Below are 9400 nucleotides of genomic sequence, written 5' to 3' on the forward strand. Positions count from 1 at the left end.
TGACAGAAAGATTCACTTTAAAATTAAAACACTGAGACACAAAGCTGGAGTTTTTACTAAGGATGTAACGATCCGATATTTTGGATCGGTATCGGCGCCGATCCAAGCGTTTTGAGTGGATCGGGTATGGGGGGTGCGTGACCGATCCAAATCCGATACCCGTGGTCATGGGCGACAGAACCATTATAAACCACTTTTTAAGACCGATAATATTGGACCCAACCACTTTTACCGTCTCTATTCAGCACATATGTCTTTTTTTTATTACTTTTCAGAGCGCCGCCAGTCGAATCCATTCCGCTTGATCAAATGCCCCATTAAATTAAACTCCATTCCGTGTTTTACCTACAGCATTGACCACGCTGCTGCTTCCTGAAATCTATGGGCGTCGGAACCGTTATATGTGTGTGGGACAGGACACGCCCACTTTGTATTTACTTCTGACGCCCGTGACTGTGGTGGTTGATTAATGAACAGCAAACATCATAAACTATTGTATAAACTTATAAGAAATACACTTATATATTAAATTACATTAATGTAAATAAATATAATACATTTTATAGGAAACATGTTGCAAAGTTTATCAGGCGTCCTTTCTGTTTACCTCAGCGCGTTAAACATGTCGCTCATTTGGGTGTGAGGTTTACTGTTTAATACATTTTGCATTGTGTTTCAATAGGTTTAATATAAGATTCTAATATAAGATTCTAATATAAGATTCTAATATAAGATTCTAATATAAGATTGCGGTACATATGGTTTAGTTTGTTATACCACTAACTGTTAAAAGTTCTGTTTGCTACTGCATTAATACTTTTTTAAGGTTTCTTGTGTTCTCATTTTTCATCCAGTAATATGGGCATTTTTGTATTTCTTTGCCAGAAACAAATAAATCGTAATAACTAAACGAGTTGTTTACATTCTTTAGTTTTAAAGGTAGAAAAGAAAACAGATATCGGTATCGGTATCGGCCGATACCGGCAAACTCTGGTATCGGAATCGAATCGGAAGAGAAAAAGTGGTATCGGTACATCCCTAATTTTTACACAAAGACAAACACAAGAGATTAAAAAAGATCAAAATAACAGACAGCAGGACTGGTCGAGGTTCGAAGGACATTATTTTATTACATTAGATTCATGCCACAGTGTTTTGTTGTAGAAGTGTTTAAAAACAGCTGATAGTCACTAGCAAGTCCTCATAATGTCTCAGCAACTGGGTAAAGATACAAACAACACAATATCTTATTTAACACATTCAGGATGTTAAATGAAACAAACAAATAAAAAAAACCCCTCATTTTTATTCAGAGCAGAAATTAAAAACACGCTTTCTGCATCTTGCATAGAAAGAAATCCAGATGTTTTCAATACAAAACCAACACGACCTGATGGCGGCCAAGCGACAGACCGCATTCTGCACAAGCGTCGAAATCAAAGTCAGAAAATGTAAAGAGCATCAGTGTTTTAATTGATAATAAACCCTACACGTTGTTCTCTAACTCACTTAAACACATCAATACTTATGGAAGTGTGGCTTGAGGGTGCCAATACTTTTGAACGTTTATTTAAAGGCCAAGTCAAGGACGGTGAGATACAAAAACACAACATCATATCGTAGTTTAACGGGTGTCAGAGAAATCTCAGAGGATCACAGAGAAACTATAATGAATAAACTCATGCATTTAAAGGCACAAGCATATGGATCATATAATGGAGGAAACCTACATATTCACAGTACACAGCATGCACCCACCCTCCCACCCACCCACCCACATACACACACACACACACAAATTATTTATTATACCTGTCTTTAAGGATTTTTGTGCTTATATTTTATTTTTATTTTTCCTGTTTTATCTTGATGTTCTGCTATATGACCACGAGAGGGCAGTGTTGATCAGATAAAAAGGCAAACATTGGAAGCTCAAATTTCTATCAAATTGAATATTGCAATATCCTGAGGAATAGTGTGTGTGTGTGTGTGTGTGTGTGTGTGTGTGTGTGTGTGTGTGATGATAAAATACTATAAGGTCAACATTTGTTTTTTACAAAGAGCTGCAATAGATACACACGTTAATCATTAATCGAGTCGAGTCCCTTAATTTCCTGTACTTTACAACTAAAGGGAGAAAGAGGAAGAGACTTACAGTTTTTATGTGTTTATGTACAGTAATTCCCTCTAGTGCAAACACACATACACCTCCATTATCACATTGTTTCTACATCACATTTATCTGTGTACAGCTTCACATTCTCATCAAATCCCCTTCCTCTGTTAAATTTGGGGGATTCTGTTAAGTCAAAACAAACTTTTAGGTTGAAAGAAAGTCAATTCTTTCCCCCACAGAAATCTGAGACATAAACGGATGCGGGATACACGATTAGCGTCCTGCTGATGGTTGAAGCTCCTTCCAGGATCATTTCCAGTTGATATTCTGTCCTTTGTTGTCCTCTTCTTACAGGTGAAAGCATTGTATCGTCTCGTTAAAAAATGTCCTTCATCACAATCATCATCATCATCGCCTCCAGACATCTTAAACCCTCCTCTTTCTCATTTCTCTGATTTAAAAAATTCCAGAAATGTTAAATCCACTATAAGCTTATAATATACAGAGATATACACACTCCAATCCAGCCAATCAGCAGCTCCTTTAAATTCTGACTTGTTTTATATCCCAGAATCCAAAATGATTGACAGAAGCGTCGTTAATGTAACCAGGAAACTTATCCACTTGGTTTCTGAAGCACTGCCGTGGTTTGGAGCATTTTTTGCGCTATTTGTCTTGGACTCTACAAAAAAGAAATCGTTAAAGGAAATATCATGAAGACAGTTAGTTAATTAATTGTTGTAATGAATGAATGAATTAAAGGACAGATAACACTTTATTTTGAGTGTGTGACTGTTATGCTGGAGGACATTTGAGGATCGTCACATCATTAGACTCTGATTTTAATGATCATGAGCCTCACCTGTGACGTGTAGGTCAGTCTTCATGATATTGTGTCCCGAGCTGGCCATCAGTATGCAGATGTACGTGCCGTTATGTCTTTGCTCGACTTGCTGAATATTTAACAGTAAACTCTGATCGTCTGTGTAACTGCAGCTGATACCATTATGCAGGTTCTCTATAGTTTTCTTATAAACACACAGTGTTTTATTCCCGTCTGACCAGGAAAATGTGACCACTGTGACACTCTGGTTGATGCTGCAATTCAGAGTGACGTTCTGACCACACTCGGCCGTCACAGACTTCTCAGTGATCAATCTGATCTGGTTTCCACCTGGACAGAAACAGACACAGTTCAGCTTCAGGTTTAGCGAGAGCTTTAATCCATGAAGGTATAAGATCGAGGGCTTCTTATTTTTAAGGAACAAGGAACTAACTGTAAAAACAGACACACCTGACTAAAGCGTACGCTGATAAATGTTGTATAAATAAGACAAGAGATAAGAGAAGATAAGGTGAAGTGAGTGACTTGCCTGTGTGAGCTGTAAGCAGGACGGTCAGAGCGAGAAACACAGCAGCTCTCATGGTGACACTCATGGTTTGACCCTCAGTAGATGGAAACCTTCAGAAGAAGAATGGAAAGAGAAGAAAGTACAGAACTGAATAAAACACGTCCACAACCTTCTTCAACACATCTGAAGTCCTGCATGAAAATGATCCTGGGATCCGTCGGCAGCATTTATCAAAACTTCCTGTTCATGCTTTAGACATTAAAGGGTCAGTCATTAGACCCGTGTAGAAGATTTCATTCAAGGTTCTATCTAGAACCCAACAACAGATCGAGCACAATGCTAAACGTTCCTCAGTGTGTTCCTCTCACCGAAAAAACAGGATTGCAGATGGTCTCAGAAACGGATCCATGTAGAACCTTGTTTAAAATCAGCTTGATAAGAATCCTTAAGTACCTGAAGAACTCTTAAAGAACCGTCCGTCTCAGAGAAAGTGCACAGGAATTCTTTCTAGTGTGATGTTGAGAAATCCTGCACATCCTTCAGAGTTCAGTCCTTCAATGAACCGTAGAAAGTTCCTCAATTCTTTATGAGTGAGTCCGGTGCTGGGCGTGCCGTAACTCGTCATGTGACTGAATCACACCTGCAGGGTTAAAGGTGTGCGCTTGGGGAAGGGAAAGAGGCTGAAAAGTGCAAATAGATCCAATGAAAGTGAAAATCTGGCTTTCAAGGCTGGATTAAGTGGATTGAGGTGAAGTTCTCGCTCACAGCAGGAAATACCAAGAAACACACAGTTCCGACTCCGACGTTGTTTAACAGCGTCTGGGACAGCAGTGCAGGTTTAAACCGGTTTCTATGGTAACGGGATCGTTATGTAAGGCCAGGCATTTTAAACACTTTTGTATTAAAACCACATGTAAGTCACGTTTTGTCCTGTTCTTCAGAACGTGGCTCTGGATTATAGATTCGTTTTTTATTAAATTAGATTTTTAATCTTCACCTAAAAAAGACGAAAGGTTTCGACTTCCTCTGAACTTTAGTAACAAAGTGTAAAGAAATGAACAACAAACAAACAAACAAACAAACAAATAAATAAACGTTTTATTTCCAGTTCAGATTTTACATGTCGAATCTAAACAAATTTTTGATTGAAATTTTGAAATGAAATCTATTTTTTTTTACTTGTTTATTTGCTGCATTTACAGTTAAAGCTCCGTAAAGGCATTGACTATAAATTGACCCTGATCATTTAGAGCTGTGTGTGTGTGTGTGTGTGCGAGTGTGTAAGTAAGTAAGTGACGTGACATACAGGCGCCCGGGAAGCAGTTGGGGGGGGTTCGGTACCTTGCTCAAGGACACCTCAGTCGTGGTATCGCCGGCCCGAGACTCGAACCTACAACCTTAGGGTTAGGAGTCAGACTCTCTAACCATTAGGCCACGACTTCCCCCCAAGTGTGTGTGTGTGTGTGTGTGTGTGTGTGTGTGTGTGTGTGTGATTTTACGAGTCTTCTATTCACACAGCTCCTATTTAATATTCACACAGTAATGTCGGCACCGTGTCTCCAGTCGACTTCATTCTACAGCTTAAAGTTGATCAAAGTTGCTCTGATGTCGCTGGGACGATTCCACCGATCCTGGCGCGTCTCAGCATGGGTGGGCTTTAGGGTGGGTGGGCTTTAGTGTAGAGACATCAGGAGAGTTTAAATCTCTGACCTCCAGGCTGATCTCGTGTCAGCGTGAGGAATTAGGATTAGGATGAAGGATAGAAAAATTCTCATATTTCAGAGTGGAAAGTATTGGCACCCCTTTTGTTAAGAGGCAACCTAGCATTAACCAACAATTATGAGATTATTACATGGTTTTAAACGGATCTTTGGGATTAAATGTTACAATATCAGACATCTCTGGACCCGATGCGATACTCTTTCTCTTTTTTCTCTAACTCCATCTTCACTCCTTTTCCTTTCTTTCCTTTTTCATGTCTAGACACATCCAGGGACTGATAGCAAAAACAAATATTTATTAAGAAAATCTCCTGTTTCTGTTTTTTTTTTTTCTCTCCCTCGGATTCACTCCAGGGAATTTGTGTGAGATGTTCTGCACTGATGGAGCAGCAGAAACTGAAGAAACATCCGGAACTCTGCTGATGTCTGCTTGGGAATTTGGCCACATGCCCAGACTCGCTCTGTTATAGATGCAGAAACCTGCCATTTTCTTCCCTCATGAGCTGCTAAGAGCTTCTAGTTACTTAAAACACACACACACACACACACACACACGCAAACACACACACACACACACACACACACACACACACACACACACACACACACACACACACACACACACACACACACACACAGACACATACACACACATACACACAAACATACACAGACACACACACACATACACACACACACATACGCACACACGCACACACAAACACACACGTACACACACGCACACACACACACACGCACATAGACACACACACACATACACACACACAAACACACACACATACACACACACACGCACACACACATACACACACACACACGCACACACACATACCCACAAACAAACACACAAACACACACATACACACAAACATACACACACACACACACACGCACACACACACATACATAGACACACACACACACACACATACACACACACACATACACACAGACACACACACACATACACACACACAAACACACGCACACTCACACGCGCGCACACACACACACACACACACACACACACACACACACACACACACACACACACACACACACACACACACACAAGCAGAGATAAAAACAGACTCACAACCCTAACGTATATAGACATGAATAATGTTTCCTTTAGCTCCGCCCACATTTAGTTCCACACAATTCCTTTATTTACACGTTTTACTTTAATTGTTTTATTTATGATTTCTTTGTTCTAACATTTTCAAACAGTTTATTTATTTTCAGGTTCATATTTAACAAATCTTTTTTTTCCCCACAAACAATTTCTTTCCTATTTGTCTTTTATGGTGGGAGACATAAAATTGTTTTATACCTTTGTTTTTATTGTCATTTTTTAAATTTTATTTCAACGATTTCTGTTTCAATGTTTTTATTTTATTTAAGAGAACACACATAATAATGGTACCTTATAGTGAATAATAACAATAATAATCATAATAATAACGAAACTTTAACGCTGGGGTTCCAGTCTGCTGCCCCGGAAGGAAATGGAAATTAAATCAGTGATAACGAACAAACTCAGGACTCTGTTGTTATTTCAGTTTGTTCTAGACGTGTTTTTTTTTTGATAAACTCACAATGACATAACAATTTCATTGTTGAAGAGAAATCTGAGCTGCACTTTAGATGCACAAGCACTTGGAGCATTAAAGTCCAAGATCTTAGTTTTGTGTAAAAGTGAGATTACGACTGCACGCTGATTCGTTTCTAAAGGAGTTATTTTGCAGAAAACGACTCATTAAGCATCCATTATTTCAATCATTTTTTAGGCTCCTGCCTCCTGAGTGCTGTTCCTTAGTAAACCCCAGCTTGGAATGTCCCTCGCGTGTTTTAACAAGCTCCCTGCTTCTATCTGTACGTGAACCTTTCCTGTAGCGAGACCTTGTTTCCTGAGAAAGGGCAGAATTCTGCTGGTGTGGCCTCTAACAACTCTGTCACCGCCTCGCCTCTACTTAAATCACACCTTTTCAAATGCCACTGAGTCGGTCATGACAGCGTGAGCTTAAAGAACTCGGGCTGAACTCAGGAAGTAAAGAATCTGGGGACATAAAGTCCTTAATCTGTTCTGTCTCGACTCCTGAAGGTCTGGAGATGTTTGGAGAAGTTGAGCTTCGTGGAGCCTTTTAATTTCTGCATGACTTAATAAAACTGAATTCATTTATTTATGAATTTGTTGGTTTGGATTTTAATTTATTTGTATTTTTTTTCCATGAGGATACTTTTATTTTCAAATTTATTTATTTATTTATTTATTTATTTATTTATTTATTTATTTAGTATTTATTCGAGCTTTCGTGCATCTTCAGGGTCGAGGAGTTCGCTTCACTTGCAAACGGGAACTAACTCGATTCAGGGACTTTCCTTCACCTTAAACATAACTATTCCTGGATAAAATGTATGACTTGTTGATGTTTTAAAGTTAAAAATAAAATAAAAAAGTCAGCTCACTGACAAACCACAAAATCTGACAAAAGTCTATGTTGATCACACGTTAAAATAAAACCTCACGTCATTTTAAAATTCAGATCGCAAGCAGGAAATGTCTAAAGCTCCCATTCTCTGTGCATTTGTGTGTGTGTGTGTACATTTTTAGCTAAACCTGCCTTTATCGGTGGTTTAGCATCACTAGCAGAGCACATTCCTGCCTGAGTGTTGGAGATTAGCGCAGAATTTTGAAAAAATTTCACGCTAGCAGCTCGAGCTAGAGCTTCCACACAAACGTGCCTTTGTTAGCACAAACTTTCCCCTCAACTTCTTCTTATTTCTGTCCTTGTCGTATTATTAGTAACCGTTCATTTCGCCGCACAACGCTTCCCTTTCAGCACACAAACAGCCAGCCGGACGTTTAAAAGGCATCTTGGATAACGGCGTTTACGAAACAAGCGGCTGTTATCTGCAGCGACGAGCGATCTCAGGACCCTCGCAGCCGCCGGAGAAGCCGCTACACAAAGCTAATCTCCTCGAGCTCTTTCTCTTCTTCACTTGTTTACTTTCATTTGAATTTAGATGGATTTTTTTTTTCACAGAGAAGTAATATGAGTCCAAGATTATCAAAGCGCCCGAGCAGAGATGTTGTTTTCTCTCGTCTGCTCTGACACACCTGGTTCATGTCTTTAAATCAGGTGTGTCAGTGCAAGCGACGAACACGTTAAAGCATGTGTTATTGTCTCTCCACAGATCTGCAGTCACACAGAACAGAGATAAAAAACACCCAGAGTAATTTGTAAAAAAACAAAAAACAAAACACAAACACACTGACAGCTTTTGGACTTTTTTCCCCGCAGTACGCTAACACCTGATAAGCAGATGATTAGCATAATCTCGCTTGTAATCCGAGCTAATCTCTAACGGGACAGACGTCTCAAATATAAAACACACGATCTCACATCTGCTTCACTTTTAAATGGATTTCGTGTTGCTGCCGGTCGACTCTGACTGCTGTCTCTAATGTTTTAGGGCTTGGATATGTTTAACCTCACGCGTACTCTCTGAAAATACACTCGGAATCTAACAGAAAAAAAACCCCCACAGATTTTTGTTCTATTTTTTTTTTTGTTTCTTTATATTCATGTGTTTTATTATTTAAATTCGATCTATGTTTTATTCTTCTTCTTGTTATTATAATTTGTTTATTTTGATTAATTTTTTAGATTATTTTATTTATGTCCTTCATGATTATTATTCGCTCATTTATTTGTTTATATTAATTATTCTTTTATATTATTTAATTTATTGTTTATTCATCCATTATTATTATTCGTTAATTTATTTGTTCACGTTTTCCTTTTTTTTGTTTATATTTATTTATTTCTCATTCATTCATTCATTCTCTACCACTTATCCGAACTACCTCGGGTCACGGGGAGCCTGTGCCTATCTCAGGTGTCATCGGGCATCGAGGCAGGATACACCCTGGATGGAGTGCCAACCCATCACAGGGCACACACACACTCTCATTCACTCACACACTCACACACACTACAGACAATTTTCCAGAGATGACAATCAACCTACCATGCATGTCTTTGGACCGGGGGAGGAAACCGGAGTACCCGGAGGAAACCCCCGAGGCATGGGGAGAACATGCAATCTCCACACACACACAAGGCGGAGGCGGGAATCGAACCCCCGACCCTGGAGGTGTGAGGCGAACGTGCTAACCGCTAAGC

Source organism: Tachysurus fulvidraco, chromosome 5 (genome assembly GCF_022655615.1).
Source record: "Tachysurus fulvidraco isolate hzauxx_2018 chromosome 5, HZAU_PFXX_2.0, whole genome shotgun sequence".
Lineage (NCBI taxonomy): Eukaryota > Metazoa > Chordata > Actinopteri > Siluriformes > Bagridae > Tachysurus > Tachysurus fulvidraco.